The sequence below is a fragment of the Calliopsis andreniformis genome, chromosome 8 (assembly GCF_051401765.1).
Source record: "Calliopsis andreniformis isolate RMS-2024a chromosome 8, iyCalAndr_principal, whole genome shotgun sequence".
Classification (NCBI taxonomy): Eukaryota; Metazoa; Arthropoda; class Insecta; order Hymenoptera; family Andrenidae; genus Calliopsis; species Calliopsis andreniformis.
This window is the reverse complement of record NC_135069.1, coordinates 10736980-10758229: the sequence shown is the minus strand read 5'-3', so window position 1 is coordinate 10758229 and position 21250 is coordinate 10736980. Positions and strand designations below refer to the sequence as shown.

General features: G+C 32.0%; 1 protein-coding gene across 1 annotated transcript in view; it reads right to left on the bottom strand.

Moving 5' to 3' along the window:
- Positions 1-21250, bottom strand: part of Gdap2 (ganglioside induced differentiation associated protein 2) — a 100694-nt gene extending 79444 nt beyond the window's left edge. The window contains exon 1 of the mRNA XM_076382904.1: positions 21010-21250. The gene's annotated coding sequence lies outside the window, so the exon portion shown is untranslated. The remainder of the gene's footprint in view (positions 1-21009) is intronic.

Here is a 21250-nt window from a genome sequence, read left to right as displayed (position 1 = left end):
AATATTAGTGTCTTATGATATTAATGGCGTGCAATGTGCATCATTTAATAGAGTTAATATCTATACCTGTTTACTAACTTTATCATTATTATAAATTTTAAAATGTTTTAGTTTATTTACTTTCAAAACAAATTAAAAGACACGCTCAATTCTAATGTCAAAATATGATTAGAAAAAAAATATTTATGAGGAAAGATGTATATGTATAGCGTGCTGCATTTCCAATATTTCGGAGATTAAACTATCGTAAATTTTCTCACTATATGACTATACGAGCAATTTAGATTTTATTGACTAACTAAACTATCTACTGTGTACATATCGTACACGCGAGACCGATTAATAGCTGATATCACGTCTACATCGTAACTATTAAAGTTCAGATACAGCAAATCTATGATTCATAAAATAAAAATTGTTCAACTTTGTTTATACTATAAGTACCATTGAATTTGATGTTGTGTTCAACATTGCTCATTTGTCTTAACCATCGTGTTATTCATAATGCTATTTGAATATCTTTTCAAAATAAGTAAGGTATAAATAATTAATGTCAATTACATTACATTTTGTATTTATCTTTCCTAAAATTGTTATAACAAATTTATTTAAATGCACATTTAAAATTAACATTTAAATGCACAACTGCAATTACTTATTGTTAGTACTATATTTTGTAATTTGTAACTGTTATACTGCTACTTACTTGTAAATAAAAAATAAAAACGTATTATAAATACTATTACTATATTTTCAATGCTTGAATTTTTATATTTAGAACAAAGATATGTTCTATGTATATATTGTTAGGTTTTTGTAAATTATTCAACAAAGGCTTAAAGATTAATTGAACATGTTGCATTCTCATTCCACGCTCTACAATTTCCTTTATTCTTTTGTATTTTAATATCTGACTTTTCTACTATTTCGTTCTGTTTTATATCATTCACAGTGTACAGAGCCCTATTGTGGAAGTTCATTTTTCGGTTGAAGAACGAACAGAACTGCAATGAGGTAGTACATATACATACGTAAAAAATTCAAACGTTTTTACATTTCACGGAAGAATCCTCCATATTTTAACATAACGCAAATAATTTCCCATTTTGAAACCTCACGAGGTACTTGTTACTCTAGCTGGAAAAAATTCGTGCATGACTTACACGCATGTAGGTGATTATTAAAATAAAATTAACGAATAAAAATTTGTTAGAAAAATGCTTCGTGTTCGAGATTAGTTCCAACTTGGATTTCCGTAAATTATATATAAACAAGACCTCTAACGACTAGTTCACCATTTAGTCATCGTCATATCTAACTGAGAATAACTGATAATAAACTCCTAAGCTCACAGATCCTCGGTTTTATCAATACTATCTTTATTGCTAATTGCATCATTTGTATACTTCGTTATTCGAAATTCACTTAAGAAAACGAAGGAGAAGTTTGGACTTAAGATACCTCTCACACACCCATGTAACAGAAAAGAAATAGTTATGTAAATTAAATGTTTAAAAATTTTAATCAGAAACTTAGAGGATAATTTGAATATTCATCAACCTTTTACCACCATTCTCATCCAAGCTTCTTCGCTTAAATAAAGAACGTAGACTGCACCTTAAATTAATCATTGATACTAGGCATAGGAATCACATGTAATGACGTAATACTTACTGTGAGAGAGAATGAATTTAACTCTAAAACAACCCCCTGGAATCACCAACGACCCCACAAAATTTAAAATTCGAAGATCTACTTAGGATGTACTTTAATGTAACTTAAAAATTTTATATTTTTCTGTATGCAGGAATCAGGTCACACCACAACCTTTTGTTAATCCTGTCGTTACCGCGGACGAGATATCTCGCCAGCATAATGTCGTTTGATCAGCGCTATTCGTTCGACCGCTACACTGCAAGACATAAATTACGATGCGAGATATGGTGTCCATAGCACCGAATAACGAAAACTGTCATGTGAGATATCTCGTCCACAATCCACATTGTAACGAATGGGTTAAAATAGGAAAGGAAGAATGGAAAAAGAATTTTTTGAGGATAATATATATTATTTTAAATATTAAGATTTTTGTTTGGGTCATAACCTTAGTGTTAATTACGTCGAGAAATAGAAGTGTCGTCCTAAGGTTAATAATAATGAAAATATATAGTTTCACAAGTTCGAGTTTCAAGCTTCAACTGACAGCTGAGTTTGTTTAAAAGTTCTTGCATGACTAATATGTGCACGCACAAACATATTCCGTGTTTATGTCTGTGGTTGCAAGGCAACATGACCTAAGTCACGTTTTTCTTTTCGAGATGTTGGCGGTTAAAAATTTCTTTATTACTGTTTTATGGATTTGTGTAAATTACTTTAGTTCTGTTTTATGGATTTGTGTCTTCTTCTACTCTTATTTTTAGGTGAAAAGTTCTTTTAATTTTTTACTTTCTTTGTGAAAATATGAATTTTAAATTCTAAATCCCACAAGGGACATTACATTAACATTGTCTTCTGATTTTGATGAAGCTTCCTAGACGAGTAGTGCATAGAAATATATTAGACGAATATTAGTTTTCAGCTGCTGTTATTCATGTTTAAGGTGTGAAAACCTCCCAAAAGTTCAGGTGGAATATAGATTTTCGTAAAGCTCGAATTTCGTTTACATCATCTTATTGCTTACAGAAAACCACGCATTTTTTATATTTACCATTTTATCTGTCTGCATTAGTTTTCGAGACACTCACGAAAATGTAGTTTCTATCTTAACTTTGAGGGTGGTTTTCACCCTCTAACTGTGAATATCAACAGCTACAAAAAATACATCTCTAATATTTTTCGATGCTCTTCAGGTATACCAAGTTTCATCACAATTGGAAGAAGACACTAAAGTGATGTTCCTTGTTTCTTAAGGCGTTAACACGAATTTTTTAAAAGTATGACATAAGTCGTTTCGTCTTACAGCCGCAGATATATGTATTAATAAGGATTACACTGAAACAGACAGAGACATTGCCAAAGGTAAAATTGAACGTGTCAAATAAGAAGGAAAATATATCGGGTAGGTCAAGCAGCTTGAGAACTTCGTGGAATCAAATTTAACAGACACACATCTAGCAACATGTGACGCCGTAGGAAGCATTTTCTTTCTTTCTGACACGTCTACTCTATTCCGTTTCCCAAATTTTTCTCACTTCCCTATTCTTTCTGCTTGTGTATTCTGCTCGTTTCGCATTTTATTTGGCTTTGGAGACGCGGCCTGAATGTCTGGAAACTGGAATCACGAGTGATAATGAAATTGTCTAAGTCGATACGCAGAAACGAAAAAAGTACCAAGCATTAGGGCGAAAGTGTCAATTACTTTGGGCTTAGAGATTATTGTGCCTCCCTTTTATTTCCACTTTTTTTACATATAACAAGATGTAGCACTACTAAATTAAAGCAAAAGAAAATATTCATATAAATCAAGGTGTTCTTAGGTCAATAGTGCTATATTACATATTATACAATCTTTTGTATATTTTTCTTAGTACATTATATGCTAATTTAGTATATTAGTATATTATAATTTCGTATTGTACAATCTTTTATGATACTTTTTATATAAAGAGGTAAAGATGCTTTAGTTTTTCAGGGTAAACTCTGAAATGACTGAATCGAGTTGGAAAATTATTTCACTGTTTAAAAGGTTATTTCTTCCTGAGGAACATAGGCTATATCTTATATTGTTTGAGTATTCTACATCCTTATGTATTATAGTTTCAGTTAATTCACGACATCTAGGCAATCGAAGCTGTGGTGGTGGTTAAGGGCAAGGATGGAAATAAAAGAGAAAATACTTTAATTGATCAACACACAATAATTGGAACTTACACCCTATACAGGCTGTTAAAGAGAAAAGGGTTAAGGGTTTTTTAAAGGCTTATAAAATCCACTGAGAACAGCAACAAATGCCTAATTCAATGTAAATATTAAAAGTAATCATTTCTATGTAAAATCAACTTTTATTATTTACTTCATTACTAGTCCACTGCACCTATAGATTAATTTTCATTTACAAAAATGCTCGGTTGTATTTACGTTTTTTGGGGTTGCGAAACAAAACTATTCACGAGGAGGTGGACAGTTCTATTCTATGAATCAGAATTTGAAAATAAAAGTAAACAAAAAACGATTCTGAAAATTAGAAGAATGTGAAACATTTGAATTTTTATATATTTAAAAATTTAAATAGAGGAAGAAGGATATTTCAAGGAATGTACACATATTCCAGAAGTCCAATAGAGGATATTTAAAATTTGAAATATTCAAAATTCGAATACTGAAATATTTGAGAATTCAATACTTGAATGCACTTGTCTCTCATTATAAATAGTTGACGCCTCACTAGCGAGTTTATAACGAGGTACACATTTCGAAAAACAATTCATATACTAGTAGTCCACTTCGATCTTATCAAAAATGCGTGTGCCAATAAACGTAAGCAAAGCTCTTTCAATCAAAAAAATGTCTAACAATCCATGAATATATCAACGAGCTTATAACAAGGGAGTACTCCATTTGAAATTTTGAAAATCAAAAACCTCTTGGAAAAAAGTATCGAAAGTGTCACATACAACTATAACCCAGAATGGAATTCATAATTAGAATTGAACACTTCTGTATAATACTAACAAAACTTGAATACAGAAATGTCTTGAAATGTCTTTCAATATGTCGTGATTATTGACTGTCGACATGTCACTCATTCTTCACCATTTTCTGTAACTGATTCCTCGGAATGAGTTATCTATAACTCAGCGTTATCTATAACCCCCGAGTGGCAGTTATCCAAATATTGTTCTAGTGGATTTCACTTGCTCTAAATGTTCCTCATTCTCGCCTCTAATGTGCTCACAATCGTACTGGTAAAACATAATAATAATCAGTTAATGGAGCACGAACTACCTGTCTTTTAGAAATATCGAAGCCTTGTGCGTTTAATTTCCTTTTGCATCAGCTTCGTTGTCGAAAATGAATTATAGAGGAAAACTCACGCAACTGGGACAAGTCATATTTCGCGCTTGGCTGCGGTAAGTAGAAAAATGTGATAAAAGAAAAAGTTAGATGGTCTGAAAGAATTTAATTTCCTATAACTGACTCTCACCCCTTAGTGTAGGAAATGTTATTCAATCGAGAAATCGAAATACTTTTACTAACTTTAATGAGTTTTCTCATCTCACCTGTCAATTGAAAATAGGTGTAGGCTAATCATAGACCACTAATGAAAATTCTGAATTCTGTATTTTTCATCAGATCGTGAAAGTGATATCACTGAGATTCTAGAAGTGAGTTTCATCTAGATAAAAACATATTTTTTAAGTTAAATAGATTTGGTTTTAAGAACAATTATTGACAATACCTTGTCCTTATACGGTACTACTTAGTAATAACATTTAATATTTTTAATAGCCTCATAGAACAAATTTATTGAAAGTACAGTGTCTCTTCGCTATAGGTTCAAGGTTCATCCACGAGTCTGTAGCGAGAAACGTTTCTTCGAGGCAACTCGTGTGCCAGTAGTCGAATTTGATCTTATCAAAGGTACAGGTGACAGTCCATCCAAGTTAAATTCAATAACTTTAAATAATTTCGGGAAGTCAGAGAATATAACAACAAGCTTATAATGAAAGAGTAATATATTCAGAGATTATTCGAATTTTGTGTCATTACAAATAGATTATACTCTATTGCATTTGGTACTATTCTGATTTTTTAATCCTAAATGAGGGAGCAGCTGAAATCAGGACACAGACTGTAACTACATTAACGTACTGTCATGCTTTATTTACTAAATTTTCTAGCAGACGTTACATGCATCTTTAATGAGCTATACTAAAATAAAGAAAGTACTGTTTAATAAACAAGTAAAATTATTTAAAACTGGAACCATTATGTCTATGACTGTAAAATAAAACAACGTACGTCATATAATTCTATTTCTGAAATATTATCGTTCGAAGTTTTGAATTTGAATATTATTTTGTGAGTATGTACTTATTATATTCTCATTTTCCTAAGAAACTAATTTTTTAAATATAATCTGTTTGTATCCAAAATATATATTCCATTTTACAATCTGCAATTAAGGCATAAACTTAAATTTTTTTAATACGTCACTTATGTCATTTTATCTTACACCCACAGACATAATATATAGTTCTAGCGTTTAATTACTTTACTAACTCACTTTCCACACTATTTTCGTTATTCGATTATAACCCATTAAAGATCGATATTAATTCAACTCACAGTTATGCAAATTAATATTACTCATATTAACATATCGCATATGTATTTCAAAAGTGATATAACTCAAAAATGTAGGTTTTTCCAGGGAAGCAAAGAATTATTTATGAGTTTAGAAGAAAACTATTTATTCAATACATAATATTATTATAAAGAGTAGTTTTATTTTATGAAAGTTATCTAACTTGAACAATTAGCCAAAAAAATACTTATGTGTTACTTGCATCAAAAATGATTTTCTTGTTATTATTTAAATAATTTGTAACTTACGTTTAAAGAGTTCTTTGAATACATTCTATAATTTTGTGTAGTAAACTATATAATAGTACTTTTTTATCTAGTATCTTTTATTTAGTATCTTTTTATAATGAATAGAGGTGCATCTATCAAATTGATTTACAGCTGCAATTCAGAAACCACGTTTCTTGAGATGTGTCACTTTTGAACTTAAAATACATGGTTAATAAAATGGCAAGGTATTTTCTTAGCTTTTTTCATCCCTCATTTCGCTCTATCTTTAACGAAGCGCCAATATAACTCTTTAATTGCATTAGGTCAGAGCAATCTAGGTCGAATCGTCGAGTGCAAAGTCAAAAGAACAAATATACGAAGGCTGTTCTCGAATCTGCTTTCTCAAAATTCTTTTACCGTGATGCCAGAAAATTGCTCACGTTGTGGGTATTCGTAAAGTACACTAACAGTCCGAAGTTTCAACATAATGATATTCACAGTGAGTGTCTTGCGAGCTGTTCTCTAATTAGTAGACTTCCCACTGCAACGGCGTTTTTCCAGCGAGCCTCGAGGAATTCTCGAAAGCACTGCTCGACCTTTCAAGCATTACACTGCTGGAATCTGTGCGAACGTGAAAGAATACTCAACAATCTTTTTTTCTTATCATTTCTTCCTATTTCGATGCCCCTAATTCGAGTTGGAACGTCCTGATGCGTGAAGCTGGCATTTTTAAGAAAAATTATCGTCTGACCTACTGGCGGAACGCGCCTAGCTATTACAAAAAAGTCATTTGCATAATTTGTGAGATGTAAGATATTTTTACCAATAAGGGGAATTTATGGCTCACGGCTTATTAGTAAGTTATCCTTTGCTTGGTTTTAAAGTTTAATTTTAGCGAGAAACTAGTCAAGTACGATACTGAATTGAATAAGTGACAAAACGATTATAATGCAGAATTCATGACTTTATAAGTTAACAATTTTATTTGTACTGAATATTGTAGTAATTCATTGTAATCTTTGTTACTTAGATCCCTTGGATGTGGTACAATTACCAAGTGAGAAATATGTATTTTACATGGAAATTATATTTTGTCTCAAAGTAAAGTTATTCACTTAAACAGATTAATATCAACTGAATAAAATATTCAATTTTTAAAAAGAGCCACTGATATGTGGTAAATTGATAACTAGACGATTCATTAGTTAATTAGTGTTTCGATAATCAATCATTATATTAGCGTTCTGTTAATCGAAGTTCTCTAATATGTAAATCTGAGGTAATAGGAATACAATATAAATTACTTATCGATTCTTAAAATACTGGCAACCGAAAAGAGAATACTGTGCTGTGCTAGTCGCCCTTTCTTCAAAATGAATTTTTATGTTACATCAGCAACCCCTAGCAATGATTATTATAGATGAGAATATTGTGACTGTCATAACTTATGAGAAAGTAAACTTATGTTCAAAAACAAAATAACTCTAGATATTTATTTACTATTGTTGAGCTTGCTGTCTAAAGTTGGCTACATTTGGAATTTAGTACGAAGTTCTGCATATTTAGGACACTTCAAAAGGATATGTTCTACTGAAAGAGAGTTTTTCTATTCTAGAAGTGAGTAACATACCATTCTTCAGAACTTCTCCCGATAAAAGTTCTGGAAAAGAATGTATTGGGAATGGACAAGGATTTCGTGAAGAACAAGAACACTCAAATGGAGGCTATGTTAATGAGGAGAATAATGGCGATGAATACGTGACTCATCGTCAAAAACGTCAACGAAGGATCTCTGTATCGAACTTCTTAAGGTTCGACGCGATCCAACGTGGGATGCCAAATGCTCGCGCGAAGGAAGCATAAGTTGGCACAATGTCCCTAGCTAGGAGAAACGTTATATCCATGCACTGACCCAGTGTTTCTCGAGAAATATTACCGAACCAGTATCGATTTCGTGCGGGAAAGCCTCTTAAGATCTTCGTACGATTTGTGGTCACTTAACGGTTTAATCCTTTTATTACGTTAGACTCCAGCCGAAAAATGTCCAAAGAGCGCTAGAGTATAAACTACTTAACAGCTTGCGATTAGAAATATAAGCCTTTGAGACATTCTATTGTTACCTAATTTACTGTAACGAAATAAGGAAAATAACGATTACATAAGATATGGAGGAATGAAATGAACAGAAGTCTTTTTTTCCTTTGTTTTAAAAAGCATCAACTCCTTGGTTATTAGCGACTAAACTTTATTGTGTTTTAGACATGAATTTGATTTGGACAGGTGATTGATACTGGTTACTTGGTTATGTATTTTTCAAACTAAATATGTATTTTTGACAGCTTCCTTGACGTCACATGTTTGTCGATTTAGTTGAAATTTGCCTTATATGGTATTTCAAGGTAAGAAAAAGTTGGAAGGACGTCAACTTCACTTGAAGCTTGAAAGGATATTTCAGGTCAAGTAATATAACACGTTCACATTGATTAAATTGCTCCAAATCACTTGTATTCAAGCTACTTCAATTCAAGTAACTTGAATGATCTGAACGTGTCTAGATGAAATAGAAACTTGAGGATGCTTTAAATCAAGTAAAATAACAGGTTCACGTTAGTCAAGTTGCTTCAAATCACTTGCATTCAAGCTTCTTGGATTTCAATGAATTGACTAATCTGTCATGTTGCTTCAAATCACTTGCATTCAAGCTTCTTGAATTCCAGTGAATTGACTAATCTGAACAAGGCTTAAATGACACTCTAGCGTCTGTTTTATCACTTTCAAGTGCACTTCACGAGGCAAACGTAGTCGAAGGTTACTTGTTCTAAACGGTTCCCGGAAATAGAGGAGGCCAACGATAAACTTGTTTCAAGATGTGGCAAGGTTCAAGGTGTTACACAATATTTTAAACGAAAATCGTAGGATTATCGATACTACAACCTTCTGAGAGGTACGCAATTCCCAATAAAATAGTTTCGCTTTTCTAACAAAAAATTGATCTCTAAAAGTATTAGAAAGCTGTCCTATCACTGCATAGGTAGCTGTTTAATGAATATGATTAAAAGACAACTAGAAGATTTGTGCAGATAATATTTACAAAATAAAAACATACAATAATACAAAACATTAGAAATTTCACTACATAAAAGATTAAGTCACCCAAGAAGATCTAGATCTCTAGGACAAAACCTGCACATTCTTATCTAAACATGAATGCATTCAGTTACTCCATTGAGCTTTAAAGCTTCATCAGTCCTATCAGTTCGCAGAACAATTTTACTTTATATTACCAAAAACTGTTTAAAAGAAGTTTGAAATCAAATCTTTGGGGAATGACACTGTAACCTGTCCCTACTTGCAAATAGACATCTCTACCTGAACTGTTCTCTGAAATTAATGCCGTGTCAGTAACAATGTCGATTCAATGGAGAATGCCAATCGGAAAGTAGTCATTGAAACAATAATCGATACGGCGTGTATAATAAGAGGCTTCGCGATTTATGTAACCTGAATTATGAAATCGTTGTCGCTGGCAATGGCGGAGATCGAACAGTGGTGGTTTCGCTGCGTTCGATAGTGCACGCTTAAATAACTAACGGGGAAAAGATATCCTTCCATTGAGGAACCCGATACGGACACTGGGAAATGATATGTGAACCACTCTCTTTAGAACGTGATCGAAGAGATCAAGTCCAAATGCAAGTATAGGATCTAAAGGCAATGGTTTACGTGGTACTTAATATGACAGCAGAATTACTCTGGTTGCTATTGTTAGTAATGACCTTAAGACTGATCGAATACCTTCGACTCTATACCTCCAGCTTCAGATAGTTTCGGGTTTATAGCAGAAGTTGCAAATCGTATCGAGCTTAGAACGTATCGCTTCGATTACCTGCATTTGGGTATTCTAAATGAAATTAGGTGGTGTATTTTTTCTATGTTTAGTTGCAGCAACTTCTTAGTTATTAGATACTGTCAACTGTTTTACAGTATTTTGGATATTAAGATGAATTGTTTTAAATGTGTGATGGAGTTAGTTTCTCTTTGTGGAAATTGTCTTTTTGTAGTTTTAGTAGTATTGAAGAAGTTGTAGAGTTATTATTACTGTCTAAGATGTGCATAAACAACGCCAGTGGGTGTTATGTAGTAGAATCTCTATTAAACTAAGTTCTGATTATTTGCAATTTTTTCTATTCACGATTAATATGTTTCGATGTAATAAGCTTGTTATTTCTGGTACTTTTTATTTTTACTTCCTTAATTCAAATGATAATAATGACAATGAAAACAAAAGTATAATAGAGAACCACTCGATGCTTAAATTATAACTTAATAAATAATAATCTACCGAAAATAATAAAATTACCCATTAAGAGAGTGCTTCAAGTTTGAAGTTAATAATCGTGGTCCTACTGTATAAAGTGTTTTATTTTAGTACTGCCACGTAAATATCTTATAACTGATGTAATAGATATTACAAAGAAAACATTTGACATGAAAGTTGATATGCACTGAGGGAATATACTATCTGATTATCACATTTCTCTTCTAAGACCAGGTCCAAGATATACTGCCAAGATATCGAAGTTTATTTTGCTTTTTTAAATGACATCCTATATTTTCGTTTATGTAAGCGCATAACTTGGGAGGAAACGAGTTCAACGATTTTGATACATGGGTCGTCCAAAGTCATGTGATACCATCTGGTAATATTTGGAATTTGATGACACCAAGTGACCTTAAATGGCTTCGAATGACCCATATGTTAGGTTATTGAATTTATCTTTTCATAATCTGTGCGCCTATGAAAACAAAAACATATGGCTCCATACTGAAGAAGAGAATTGATTCGCTGAAAATAAAGTAACCAATTTAAACTCTCATTGTATTGAAAAATATAACTGTACAGGGTGTCCAAATAAATATCGATTAACATAGCTCATAAGCCATACTATAATTAAGAAATGGTACAGAAAGAATTTATATTTGTTTATGCTGTTAAACACAGCATTTAATGGAATAAAATTTAAGTTTCATTTTTTATGTTTCATATTTGTTGTAAGCCGATTTGTTTTCTTGAAGTGGAATAATATATTCTAAAATCAATATTTATTTTCTTTAGAAAAAGACATCTACATTCTGTCACGTAATCCTACAGCAATTTAATATGTAAAAATTGCTTATTCAAATATTGTGAAGAATGTCTCATACATTTCCTGTTGTCTGACAGGCACAGTTTCTTCTACTTTCTGCGGTTTACGTATACTGTTAATGATAACCACAATTCACACAGAGATCATTATACCTACATCAAATGGAACATACATTTTAATTCTAAATATATATTACACTCTACATACTTTCAACAAATTGTTTTAATTCAATAAAATGCATATATTTATGTTTAGAAATAAAAACTGATGTTTCCAAAATTAAGTGGTTGCGTCTTCCTAGTGGCTTCAAAAGATCAAAAACTTTATTTTTCTGTCAAATGATAGCCTGGATTCTTTTAAATAATACAGATACGACAAGTCTTGTTTAAGAAATAATAATTAAAAAGATATGATACGTAATACTTAAATTAAATGTCTGTGCGACAGAACACATTACTGGTAGTATTTCTTGAAACTATACTCTTTGAGCTAGCATCAGTATCTTGACCGTTTTAACTGATTTTCATGAAATTTAGTACTAATAATCATAAATACATTGTCCATCGTATAACGTTCTATGTTTTAGATATTGTAATTAATTTTCGAAATATTAAAATATGTAGGTATTACAATATACATTGGTTTTTACTCTTTTTTCCAAGCCATTATTATTTAGATAATTATTGAAATTTCGAGAAATCCACATATCATATTATGATAAGCAATACATTTAAAAATAACCCTTTTCTGTAACCTTGCGACCCTTTAATTGTGTAACCCCTCACTTAAATGGCATTTTTACTCATAGAAACAACATATAAATGAACATGAACATTATATTATTAGAAACTTTCTATCTTGTAGATTAATCAATTCACATTTTTTACAATTATCGAAGAATTATTTAGGAACATTCTATAAATGAACAATATTCCGCTAAGAAGCGAAATACGATACTTGCTATACCTGACTTCTTATTACCTTCTATTGTCTTATCTAATATAAATTAATCCTCTTAGTCTCTATTTACATCTAATATGATGGCTATTTATTGCCATATATTTCTTGCTACGTATTAAATTTCCAACAAGTAATTTGCACTCTTTTACTAACTATATGATTGTGGTCCCATACTTTTGGAAGACAGTGTACATACAAGATGAATCTCCCAACTGTATCGCCTAAATTTTCTTGTAAATTATTTGTTGCATAAGAAAATGTTTCAAATAAAAATTGTTTAGTATCAAGAGAAGCACATCAAGTAGTAATGTAGGAAAAATTGGGATGTTTACGACGTCCAGAGCTCGTCGCTAAAGGAGTCACCTAAAATGTATACTATAGGTCTAACGTTATTTACGTAGAATATATTGCACAGAATTACCTTGAAAGCTACGTCTTAGGAGGCCTAGCAAGAAACTCTGCATTACCCTAAAGTGATCGTCGACTCGACTCGAATCCCGCGTTCGCACGATGACACAGGACACAAGGCTGCGCGAGCTATGCTAACATGATGTCATGATGAAATTCATTAATTAAAGCTACACCGAGCCGGAGGCTGGCGTGCTTTGAGCGAAGCAGCTGATAAAGAGGCGAGGTTCTGCTCGATGTAAAGGTGGTAAACGTGCATGACCGAAAATGCATGACCTAAATTACCGACGCGTAACCCCAAGTATCACGAACGATTGAGTATTTAGTGTGAGGTAACCCGCAGCATTTTCGAAATGAACCGGACATCGGTTTATTGTTGTGCGTACTGTTGAGGGCGGATCTAAATAAATTATCGCTGGTTGGAAAGTAACTTCAATCGCGTGGCACTTGTAAACTTGTTGAGGTTACGATAACTGTCACGCAAGTAGCCATATAAGGTGTTTCGATTGAATTTTGAGTGAAAAATTTAGATTGGAAATGAGTATGCACATTAGGCTTGTCCAAGTAACTTCCAAGCACAAGCTGAGGTAAGGTTAGTTTGAATTGTTCAAACCAAATCAAGTATTTGAATGTTCAAGTGAAGTTAGTTGTTCAAGTTGATTATCGAAGCAAACTTGATTATTGTAGCAAACTTAATTATCCAAAGAGACGATTATGTATTCTTACTTAATTATAGATAATATTAATCTTCAATAATAAAGTTTGCTTGAATAAGATTCGGAAAAGTTTGGATAAAGTCAAAATTGATCAAGATTATTTTAGATGTTTAAAAAGAATAGCAATGCACCCAATCTTGACTGCAATTCAAACATGCTCAAACATTCAAGTAGATCGAATTTCTTCAAGTTTGTTCATATATTCAAGCTACTTGGATAATCAAATACTTGACATGGTTGAAAAAAGAAAGAAAAAGAATTTTATCTGGCTTTGAATTTCAAGTATTTCTACATGCTAAAATAAAACGAAAATGAAAATAAATGAAATTGTGTTTCAGATTTAGTTCCCGAGTTTTTAACTATTGAGAAAACGTTAAAAATATGTCTGGACTGTGCCTGGCTCGAGACTTATTCTACTAGCTTCGCTATGTCTGACCTGGCTAATGCCCCCAGGCAGTAGAATAAGTCCCAAGTCAGACACGTTTCATTTTTGCACCAATTAAGAATTATGAAACGAAGCCCCAAACGCAATTTCGTCATTCTTGATTATTGTTCTACTTTAACATCGCACATGTACTCCAAAGTGACATGATGACTCAGAAAAGTATACTTTTCATGGAAAGCAAGAAACTATTGATGGTCTTAGGAGAAAATTATTTATTAAATACGTAGTATTAGCATAAAGAGTAGTTTTACTTAATGAAAGTTATCTTATTTCAATAATTAGTCTGAAAAATAATTATGTCTTACCTCTATTAGATGAATTTTTTGTCATTATTTAAACAATTTGTATTGTTTACATAAACCACTATTTTGATGTTAAACCAGCTTTTTATAATAAATAAATACGTATTTATCAAATTGATTTATAGCTATAATTCAAAAATCACTTTTTTGAGATGTATGACGTTTGAAGTATATTTACGACCAGTAGAATCACCTTTTATCATTTTTAACACCTGTCTGAAATACCCTGTATCTCTAAACAATAACGCATTGTCTATGAAAATATTTAGTGCCAAGTAAATCTGTGTGACTTTTTATCATGCACATGTGCATTGAAGCGGGAAATAAATTTCAGCATTGACAATGAGAAGCTGAAAGGATAGACTACTGAGTACTATGTGCCAATATTGCAGAATATTTTATAAACCTTTTATTAAACAGTAATTTAACTACTGTCTGTTTTAACTTGACGTTCAGTCAAGAATAAGATTCAAGTATTAAGTGATGAATCTGCACGAAACAAGACAATTCCGTGTACGTTGACAAGCAATATTCTAAAATAGATGGATAAATTCATCCAGCTATTATAGAAATATCTCATCAACGAGAATTTAGATGCTATCAAGTTAATCTATTGTGCATATGTACTTCCTCAGAAACGCTTCCACCAATAACTGTATAGAGTAAATTTGATATAGTTATTCTGAAACTAATATCCTAATTAATGTGCATAAGTAAACGTAGTATCTATAGAAATATAAATAGAATTACTATTTTAGTCTGTAAAAAATAAACGTTATAACAGATGTATTATTGTACTATTAATACTATTATATATTAAACATGTACCGCATTTTAAGTAAGCCTTAATTTTAGTTAATTATTAACTTGACGCCTTTATTTATGTAGCTAAGGAAACTAGCTATTTTTTAGCACTTTACAAATCAAATACCTGCTACTCAAAGAGTATACCTGTGTCTAAGAACACGAAGATTCTGATTTTAATAAAACTGAGATAGACAAACTGCAATCTGTGTGCTATGCTATGACTGCAGATGTAAAACAATACAATAATGCCTACATTTAATACTTTCATGCTTGAAGTAAATAAATGAAGGGCTAAAATGAGTTACTGGATTCATTGAAAACATACAACTACAGAACTCAAGTACACATAGATACATTGTATATGTTGCAACTACTTCACCAATCACTATTGCAGAAAATGGATTTTGAAACTAAATTAAAATATTAAAAGCAAGAATATTTGGCGATATCAAATTTTTTAATTTCAAAAAGAAGCCATTTATTTAATGGAACTTTCGTGTTTATTTTTCTAATATGATCATTTAGCAGGACGTTACATTAAAGGTCTAAACTCACCAGATGCTTCTACTTTTAACTTGCTTTTAAAATTCAAAATTTCGTAATAAAATAAATCTATAAAATTACTTTAAATTAATGTAAAAGTAGCTGAATTTCCATCTACTAGAAAAAAGGTCTCCTTAATTCGTCTCCCTTTTTCGAACTACTAGGTGGATATAATTCTTCCAAACTACCTATTTAGGAGAGAATATCACCTTGAAACGTGTATTTGTTTGCGAAACACGTGCCTTATCAAGTTCGCAACTTTTTTATTTGACATTACTATTATCAATGGTTTCAGGACCCCAAGCCCTGCCGCTAAGCAAAACCTCATTAAAAAGTTGGCGCCATGCCTAGGAAGTTTGTCTTATAACAAAAAATTATGGAAAATAACTAATTAAAATTTAATTAAAGTATCAATAAACAAAACAAAATTTAATATAGAAAATAATTATATAGATATACATTAAAACAATATGAAATAGGTATGTTTTCTTCTAAGAAATTCTATTTGAAAGAAGATAAAATAATTCTAGAGATTTAAAAAAGAGTACTGTGTATACTACAATAACTATATTAACAATTTAAAAATATACCTAAGTACTACATTTAGATTTCCCAAAAATGAACGTCTTCCAAAGTTTGTTAAAGATATAAAATATAGAATGTATTTACTACTATTTTTAATATTGAATTATAGCTTTATTTGTTAAGAAAATTTAATTTCTTCCGCCTCATTCAATTTCAATTGACCAGGTTTTATAATAACAGTTCAAAATGGAGGCGGAAACGACGAGCAGGGAATGACTTAAAGCAATTAAAAAGAATGTTTTCAAATATGGTTCTATTTATTTGAGAGTGAATATAATTGCAAACCTAACGCAAGAACTTGAAAACTAACAATAGAGTAATACGTCCAAATTATGAGGTCTTAATTGGTTTCTTTTTCAAGAGAGTTGCATTAATTAGAGAAAAATAAAGGAACTTGTACATGCAATGAAGGTAAAGCAAAGGAAGCTCCCTCCACAAAGACTACACACATGTTTTGAGCATACATTTTACATATTATACATGTAAGTTTTATATTAGAATTAATTCTTATTAAGTTAATTCAATTAGAAATAATTCTTATTTCTGTGCACATATGTACCGCCACGTTACAATTTTGGGACGGTAGTTTCATTGTTATCAAGCAACATGGGCATGTTATAAGCAGTTATAAAAGTGTTTTTATAATCGAGTGAAACTTGTATTTATACTCTCAGTAAATTATAATAGCTTCAGTTGAAGAATCTGGAAAAAATTATTTCTCCTTCTCTCATCAAAATACTCTGGTATTAAAATTTTTTAAAGGGTTACTGACAATATACACTTGTATTTGCAGTGTCATCGGTGTGTGATACAGATAAATAGATATCCATTGCAATAAACATACTACAGTTAAAATAACATGGTAACATTATCTTTTGAATAATATGTGATACGTACTGTATTACAATAATAATTTCTGGTGTAATTATTTTAAATAAATATTTAATATTAAACAAACATTATCCTACAATAATATCCTATAATTTTGTAATAACTGATATTTAGACATTTGTTAACTCCGATTTCTGCGGAACTAAAAGGAATATTTTTTACTATTCAAATAACTACAATTTACATTTGATGTCATTTAAAAATTCATTTTAAAAAAAGAAACAAATAATACTACCATACATATTCATTGTCAATTAAAATTATGTAATGAGGATATTTATCTTTCATTATTTAACGTTGCGTCATAAGTTATCTTTACAACATTTAAATAGATTTCCTTTAAATCTTCTTCAAGTAAGATATTATGTTTTAATTATTATGATACTTGAAATTATTAACCTTAAAAGAATAATTGCTTAGAATTAGTTTTTTATTTATGAAAATTATTTATAAATAGTTGTTTCATATCTATATCTTCATAGAAATGTTAAGTGGGTACTGACTCTTCCTGGACGCTTATAAATATTTTATACTAATTAATACAAGCTCATACTTTATGATTATAACGATTGAGTAACACCTTATCACCTAATTTTTCTCCTTCTAAGAATACAAATCGTCTTGACTGATGCATTACAGTCAAAATGTACAGTTCAACAAATTTTGCAACGTTTCGTATCATAATAGTATGTACATCCAGAGGTATCTTACCAATTGTAAGTAAGCAATAGAAGTTAATGATAGTCTATCTATATTATTGTAGAATACACATATCAACTTCAAGGAAAACACGAGTCCTGCATTTACCCATCACATAACAAGAAAATTGAAAAAAATATATAGATAGGAACGAAAATAATAAATAACAAAAATAACAAAAACTAGGTGTGTATTATAGGTACTTCTTTCAACCGAAGCTGCGATTAAAAAGAAAGGAAATTTGAAAAATTTATTATTTCCTTGTATAAACAGAAAACATTTATAAAATCACATTTTCAAGAAGTAAATAAGCTTGCTAATTTCAGAATCATTTCAAAATTGACATTTTTGTGAGAAAATTTCTCAGTTCAATCAGTATTATCCACGAAATTACATCATGCAGTACGGGAAAGCAAAATCGATTTGCTTCCATTCTACGGCGAATCAATTTTTAATTTTCTATGATGAAACCTTTTACAGTGGAAAATATAGATAATAGTATTGAACTGAAAGTTCAATAGCCTCGAAGTATTACAAAATTGCATATTTCTCTTTCTTTAGATAAAATAATATTTTTAGTGTTCAGCCTACGTGTTTTTTCTTCCTTTTGAGCGTCTAATTTAGAACAATCTACATTAAGGAAAAATGATGTAATATATTCAAATTTCATTCGTTTTTAAACTTTCTGAAGCGCATATACAGAGTGAGTCAGCCAATTATATTACCTGAATTTTCTTGTAATCTGTTTTTTCATACAACGAATAGTTTACAAGAAAATTCAGATGATACAGTTGCTTGATTCACCCCATATATCTTCTCGAAAGGAGCTATCATAAAATTTCAATTATTATAGAAAAATCTCATATTCACTACATGTATAATTTTGCACAGACATTATTTTACCACGTACACATTTTTAGTCAATTTTTAATTAACAATAAACAGAAAATTGCAAGCGAAATTAAAATTTTAATATTATTTCAATTATAACATGTATACCTCTACGAATCATATCGACACCAAGGTATATATATTTTATCGAGAATTATAACAAATTTTCTATTCATGTGGAGCTATACAATATCAATAATTATTTAAATTACTCCAGTTCAAATAATTCACTTTTCGCTATAGTAAAAATTTCGTATTTCATGTGGGTTGGAGAGGGTGGAACGAAATATAGGGGCAGAATTTCTTTTTGTTAGTTGTGATTAATGATAATAAGGAAAAGTTGTTCAAGACTTGAGCACGATTAATCAACTTTTTGAGTCACCGCAAGCCAATAAAGAATTATTATTTTCATTCATTGGATGAAGCTTTTTTAATTGTCTTATTCTTATGTGGCAAAACTTTGTGAACTTTCCCTATTCCAAGTTACCATACATTTTTAGGTATTTTCAATTACATTTACATATGTAGGTATCTTAGGTATATTCACCTTAAGAAAAGGTGAAAGTTATAAATAATGTTGGCTCTCAAAAAATATGTTAATTTAATGTTCCTCAATTCGAATTCCCTTTTAAAAGAAACTATTAAGAGAACAAAGAAATGAATTAACACAAAAATTTAAAATAAAAAAATTGAGAGTTTAATGCTCTTGTGGTTCTTCAAAACTGGTTTCAACAAAACTGGTTTCAACAAAACTGGCTTCTACAAACTTAATCCTGAAAGACTAAAGATAGGTTCTGTCCATTATTACTACACACTCACACAATTTTGATTCTTTCATTCCACCCTACAGGCTTTACCACAATAAATATTCATATCCACAAAAATAGTCTAAGACACAAAAATTGATTTATAACATACTATGCAATAAGCATTTATACCTTATTTTATAATCTAATTCAAAAGAATGGAAAATGATCAACAATTTCCATTTCTCCAAAATTTGTCAGTTTCAATTTGACTAGTCTAATATATAAGTAGCAGCTTTATTAAGAAACTGTCACATAAACCAGCGCTCAAACCAAAGTGAAAGCAAAGCATGTTGTAAACAGGTAAGAGAAGACAGCTGACAGTGGACCAGCAGATTGGCGCGAAGACGGGAATACGAGACAGAGAATGCACGACAGGAATTATCGACGCGCGCTACTCGAGTACACCGCTATACCAGAGCTCCGCGATCAAGGTCGCAGGCGAGGGTCTTCCGCTGCGTACAGTCGGCGTGAAAATATCGTTCGTTACACAAGTCCATCACTATCCAACCAATGGGATCGATCGCGCAAAACCAATTGCTTCAATTGCAATCGGTTCTACGCGTTTCCGACGCTCACGCAACTGGCCACTTTAGCTATGCACTTGTGGTAGTAGCCAATGATGGGTTTCCGTCGAGTGCCCATATGCTTAGAAAGTCGATGAACGTGCCTGGACGTCGCTTTACTAAGCCTCCTTCGCTCCAAAAAGAACAACCCAACGTCTCCACGACGAGCCAGTCGATAAACAAAGACCAGCAGTTCAAGAGACACTCCTGAGGGACTTCAGAGTCCACTTAATATTTCAACCCATTCGAAACACCCAGAGAACGTTACGACGCGAGAATGAGATAATCTAGGACTCCGAGAGGAAAGGGCAGTATCGATGGGTCTCGAGTAACGCGCCTGGGTAGTCGAGTTCCTGTCAGTCGAGTACAGTGTTGTCTCGGTGGAAGCTTGATGGCACATGTCTTCCTGGAACTACTCCTTCCCTAGCTGATAAACGTAACTTCCTAGCGTGAACTGGTCTTGGAAACGAGTTCCAGAGTAGTTCCAAGTCGTAAGCTTGGGAGACAGTACTGTAATCGGTCACCTCGAACTAAAGGCAACTGTCATGCAATGTAGAGTCTCTGGCCTAGGTCCTAACAGAGTCTATGTGACGAGTTCCTGCAGAGGACACTGATCGAAACGTTAGATCCTATAGAATTTCTATGGCGAACGCGAGGATAAAGGAGAAAGCGAGACGGAGGAACCGCGTGCTTATTCGCGCCGACGCATCATCTGTGGCTTACTCACCTGCGAATCGCCCGCTTATCGGTGCGGCCAAAGTTGGACTAAAATACAGGCCCAGGTGCTCCGCGAGTTTCCTGTCCTTCGGTGGGTCTCTCAAACGCTGGTCCTCTTGGTTCCCCTCGCGTTCCCTGACTCCGATTGGACGGTCACTTTTTCTACGACAAAAACGTCACCTCCGTTTCCTCGTTCCCGAGCTGGTCTCGTGAGCGCAGCTCCGAGAGAAAACCCGCCAAGACGCCCGGGC